Source organism: Vanellus vanellus (genome assembly GCF_965231255.1).
Source record: "Vanellus vanellus genome assembly, chromosome: 14".
NCBI classification, from domain to species: domain Eukaryota; kingdom Metazoa; phylum Chordata; class Aves; order Charadriiformes; family Charadriidae; genus Vanellus; species Vanellus vanellus.
In genome coordinates, this window is record NC_138919.1 from 14,204,707 (window position 1) to 14,210,916 (window position 6,210).

The window sequence follows — 6,210 nt, forward strand, 5'->3', positions numbered from 1 at the left end:
TACTCAGGTGTGGCAGAGAGTTTGCAGCTGTTTCACCCTGGAGAGAATATCTGTTCTCATGACAGAAAAGACACTGTGACACTGTGCTGGCAAGAGCAGGTGACATAAATAAGGACAGGATTTATGACCTGTAAGTGTGCCTTGCAGTTAAAGGTTAAAAGAACCCATGCTTTAAGAACAGCCAAAACCCAGGAAAACACAGCCTTGCTATCGTGGAGGCTCAAAGGAATTTCCTTTCGCCCACTCTCCAGGCAGCTGTAACCACCCATCTCGTTTCCTAGTTAATCATTCTCCCTTTTACTCCAAGCTGAAGCTCCCGAGCCCCTGCAGCACAGGTGGCAGTGCAGGGCTGTCAGCTGGCGCCGCAGCAGCTCCTGTTCTGTTACACTTAAGTCTCCCACAGACAGTGAAATTGGCCATTAACCTCCTGATTCAAGATGAGCCGGGGGGGGGCGGGGGGAATCTTTGTTCAGAGCATGTGCCTTGACACAGGATGAGGCTTCAAGGCTGTCAAAACAGAGTGAGATCTGCTAGAGGTGAATGAAGCCTGTCAGATACTGAGAGCTTTGCAGAAGCCCTCCTCTGCTCTGGAGAGTGGTGCCCAGCAGGACCGTGCTCACTTCATGGCAGAGTTTTCCTGCCATCACCACGGAAGCCATCCTGGGAGGGAGACAGCCAAGGGCATGGACTGAGCAGCAGTTTGGGAATCAAACCCTCCAGAAAATCATTTGGATAGTCTTTAGGAACTGGTATTTGCAGCCCTTTCTACCAAAACTAGAAATAGCAGCATCAGCTCCTGCCCTCTCGTGGCAGTTTTCAACCTTCAGGAAGACATTGGAAGTTGCTAATAGCAATTAGCTAATGAGATCGCATGAACACCCAAGATTTTCCCATTCCTACATGGAAAATTGCTCAGTGCAACAGTGCCGGCTGCCCTGCTGCTGCCCCTTGTCCTGAGAGCACCGGGCAAAGGCTGCCCCAGGCCACGAGCCACCCGAGCTGCCTCGCAGGGAGCAGGACTGAGCCAGAAATCTGTGCATCAGTGAGCGCTCGAGAAACCGTCTTTGTCCTGAGGCTAGCAAGGCTATTCTGCACCAGCAGTATTGCAGCAGCTAGAAGTTATTTCCATCTGAAAATGAGTGTCTTGCAGAAGGATTAAAGCTGACAGCAACAGCAACTGCTCCCCAGCAGCCGTGTCGGTTTAGGAGCAGAAGCCTCCTGTGAAACACTCCAAAGGAAAAAAAGAAAAACAAACCAAAACTACAGAAGCACAGAAGAGCCAGATTTGAAGAAAATTTGAGCTTCGGGTCCAACTCTATCTGGGCTTATCACCAGCAGCATTTCAGCCCATCACAAACCAGCCCCAAGATGACCTGTCTGTGCCAAGGTCACCAGAGCATCATGCCAGGACCCGCTGCCTGCAGAGATAGGGGGTGCACCCTGGGTCAGCAGTCCTGGACATGGGTCCGTGGGGTGACAGGAGGACAGGACAGCTGGGGTGGGAAATGGGGGTTACACAGAAAGTGAGAGCCAGGCTTGTACCCACAGCTGCAGTGTGGGGCCTGAGCCTGCAACTGGCCAGGCACCACCAGCTCCCCAACATCTGGGGGACATTGGAGTGAGTCCAGAGGAGGCCACAAAGATGCTGTGAGGGCTGGAGCCCCTCTGCTGTGAGGACAAGGCTGAGAGAGTTGGGGTTGTTCAGCCTGGAGAAAAGAAGGCTCCAGGGAGACCTTATAGCCCCTTCCAGTGCCTAAAGGGGCTACAGGAAAGCTGGGGAGAGACTTTTGGTCAGGGAGGGGAGCGATAGTGCCAGGGGCAACTGTTTTAAACTGAAAGAGGGGAGATTTAGGTTAGATATTAGGAAAAAGTTCTTTACTGTAAGGGTGTTGATACACAGGAACAGGTTGCCCAGAGAAGCCATGGCTGCCCCATCCCTGGAGGTGTTCAAGGCCAGGCTGGATGGGGGTTGGAGCGACCTGGTCTAGTGGGAGGTGTCCCTGCCCATGGCAGGGGAGTGGGACTGGGTGATCTTTAAGGTTGCTTCCAACCCAAACCATTCTATGAATTTATGACATCAGGCCCTGCCAGCACCCAACAGCACCCACAGGAACCACCTACCTCTGGGCCTTTTCCCCTTAGTCTGGCAGTGCCAGTGGACGGCAGCGAGCAACAGCTGGGTGAGGGGGTGGCTGTGGCAGAGCCCACGCAGGACATCCCCAGGGTGCCCCTTAAACACGCTCAAGGAACCGAGCCCCCCATGAGAGCACTGTGAATCCCCCGTCCTGCACCCACCACCCAGCCCAGCTGGAGACCCAAGGTCCAGGCACACAAGCCTGTGCCAGGAGCACGTCTGGAGCAGCCACCAACAGCAATTTTGAATGTCTTTCAAGCCATACAAACCACTGAGCAGGAACACAGCAAGGAGATGAGCAAAGGCCGCCCACACCACCACAAGGGATGTTCAGCCCCTTTCCTCCTCTCACCGTTCACCCACGTGGTCTGCGCTGCAGAGGGCATCCCCAAGGTTCTTTGCATCAGCTGGGGAGTCCTTTGGGAGGCAGACACAGGGAGCTCAAACCCCAGGAGCTGAGGCATTCATGGGTGTTTGCAAACCCAGAACCACCTCCACATTTGGAGCACAGGGGGAGGAAAAAAAAAAAACCAACCACCACCACAAAACCACAGTTCCTGCCAGCTTGCAGAGAGCACCCAGCACCCTCCCCCTGCAGCGTAACAGCACCTGCGGAGCACAAGGACAGCGGGTTGCAAGGGCTGGGCTTGAGACAACAGATTCTCAGTGCCTGGCCATCTTCAGGGCACAAATCCTGTTAGGAACCATCCTTTGGCCACCAAAACTAGGCCTGAGCCCCCAGGAGGGAGGCTGCAGAGAAGCGAGGGTGCCCGCTCTCCCGGCAGAGTGCAAGCGATTCAGTCTCTCGTCCTTCAGAGAGAAGATCAGCAGAAGCATCTAACTGCTGTAGGCTTCTATTTTTATACCTCTATTCAGGCCAAGATATTTAAGTACTCAAATTCACCTCAGAGAATATCACTACATTTAGTGCCAGACTTGCTAATGAAGACATTAAAAAAAAAGAAAAAAAAAAAAACAAAAAACAACCCACCGCCATCACCCAACACAACCCCAGCCAGCCCATGGTCTCCTGGGCCGTACGTGCTGTTACGCCAAAGAAGAACCAGCTCCTTTCAACTTGGTTAAACCACCAAATTTCATTCCCCAGCCAAAAAGCCCTTCAAGAACATGGACCTCTTTGCCTCATTTTCACAGGTTCCATGTTCCCACCCCAGTGGGGCACAAGGAAGGTGTCTAATGATTTGGCATCTGAGCAATTACAAGAGGTGGTTCAGCCACAGCGCTGTGGGGAGTCCCCCACGCGTCAGTGATAACGTGGCTGGTGGGACAAGTCCACGCTGAGTCAGCATCCTGCAGAGGCTGTTCAGCCCTCGCCTCCATCCGCTCCAGCTCCTGCCTAACTCAGTGGTGCAGTGTGATCCCACGGGCTGTCACGGAGGCCAGGAGAGTAAGTGGTTTCACAAAGGGGTTATTGGGCAGCTGTATCGGTGACCATGAACGCATCTTTGCTCCAGGAAGGGCTCTGCTGCCAGCAACAGGACCTGGGCTGGATCGAGCTCTGAGCTGATCCACAGCAGCTGCAGCGTGCAGTGTTTAAACGGAGCTTAAAACCACGATGCCGTACCTGCTTGTGAGGCTCTCCCATGGCATATTTAAGCTTTCAAACTGCAAAGCTGGCAGGACCGATGTCCCAGTGAGATTTCATGTCAGGCAGCAGCAGGCAGGGAGCTGAAAAGACAAACTCCACCTTTCCTACTGCTCTGTTCCAGCTATTTGAAATGTCATCGATTTTCTTTCACCTGAGAATGGGAACACGGTTGCTCAACTAGCAGCACAAGTGTTGGGAACGGATCAGGTAACGTGTTCTGGCTGCTTCCGTGTTTGCTGAACAATTTTTTTAATACCTGCTCCCTCCACCCCCAGCATTTCATCTGCCTCCAGCAGCACACACTGCCTTCGTCCCTCTGCACATGGATGTGTTACGGGTATCTGTGCTCTGCACACAGCAGCTGCCTGTTGGCCATGAAGGATGTTCAGGTGCTTTTAAAAATATTTTGTACTTCAACAGCATTTTTGACCAGAGTTTCAATGCACGTCACAGCTAACCACTCTGCTCGTCACCAGTTTACTCATGAATCAAGTTCGCATCACCTCCCTGCCCCAGCTCACGTTGAACAGTCACCGGGGAAAGGATAGATTTTTTTTCCCCTCACCTCTTCAAAGAGGTATTTACAAAATAAGTGAGGGTCCCACTCCTCACTCCGGGTTTAGTACAGCTCCGGGCTCCCCCCAGCAAAGCCAGAGGATGCGCTACCTCCCCCCAAGGTATCCCCACGCTCCCCCATTCACAATTTACTATTTCAACCTCTGCAAACCCTGGGTCGCGTTACACTGGTAGGATGCCAGTCCCCTATTGATCACCAGACTGCTGCCAATTAGCCACCCTAACGGGTAATTGGCAGAGATGTCTGAAGCACCAAAGGAAACTCATTGAAACCCCAAGTCTTCAACAATTACAGGGTACAATCGATTGACAGCAAAACACAAGGAGACAGGATTATCGTCGCATACAACACTGGCTCTTCGCTATTTATAATCCTGAGCTCCCAAACAAGCTCCTGCCTTTACGAAATCCTGTTCGCTTGTGTCCCAACTCACAAGACGGGGAGGAGATTACCTGGAAGGAGGACGATAGCTAACTTTGAAAAAGCAGAAGTTTTTAACATGAGGGGCTGTATAAATCATGTCGGTTCTCCGAAACATAGATTGCAGGCGGTTGCAGAAGTCTTGCCAAAGCCACGGCCCAAACTACGTTCTCACAGTTTGATGATAACGAGCGGAAGAGCAGAGTTGCACCACTCAGCCCAGGATGAACAAGAGGTAACAGCAGTGTACATATTCAGCGAAAATACTTTGGCAACACCGGTGCGGATGAGGGCAAGCCTCTAGATAATAACTTTACCAGACAGCCCTTTTCCTCCGCAAAAGCAGGCAAATACCACCTCACTTCACAGAAGAGGAAGAGGAAACCCGGGACAGGGGAGAGCAGCTTGCCCAAGGTCAGAGGAAGGCTCAGCCGCAGCAAGACCTCTCTCACAACAAGCTTTATCAGCTCAGACTCCCGCCAGCACCCCACAGCTTGACACAGCCTGCAGTATTCGGCTCCTTTTTCCGAGTACTATAGAGTCATCACAATTTTTTCCACTTTGAGCCCTTCCTAAATCTTTCCTGTAGCGAGCAGCTGTATTTTAAAATGTGCCATTTCAAGACGCCAAAGTGGAACAGTGAGGAAGTACTGATCACAGAGAGAGACCGGCCAGGGGAGCACTCCACACACAGGCACAGAAGGACCCTCCTGCACAGGAGCAGAAAGCATCCTTCTGTGAAAACGAGAGGTACAAAAAGCAACAGGTATGCGGGCTGCCACCCCGGCAAAGGAGGTTTTTCCATTTTCCTTACTGGCTCAAACACAGAGGCAAAATGAATCAAAGACCTGACCAGAGGTGGCCTCACGCTGCAGGGAAACTGCAGTGTTCCTGAGGCGGTGGGTTTGCACAACACCCACAGCCAGCTCTGTGCCACAGATCTGAAACCAAAACAGGCGCTTTTTTTCCCCACGGCCACCTTTCCAATAGTCAGGTCTCTAGCAGCACCGTGGTTTCAGCATTAAGAAATTAAGTATTTGATTAGTGATCAGTCTGATTGGCAGCAAACCATAACTACAGGAAACCTGGAAGGGCTCTGGAGAGGTGGCTCTTGAAATAGCCTGCTAATGAAGTACCCTTCAATTTAAACCATCCAGAATTAGAAGCTGAAATCACTTCCCAGCTGGAGGCAGGCTCACTGCTACCCCATCTGCAAGGCCACTTCATCAACGGGACAGAGCCAAGGCTGCGGGAAGGGCAAAAATGAGAGGCGAGGACTCCCAAGTCAGTTTTGTCACAGTTCCCCAACTCTTATTCCATGAGCGACGGCTTTAAAAGTCAAGCTTTCCCCAGACTTCTGTCTTGACATAAATACGGAAGCCTCCACCGAGACAGTACTCGATCTTCCCGCCAGAAGTGCTATTTAAAGGGTAATGTGGTTTAAAGAAGCAATTCAGTCACCTGCAACAC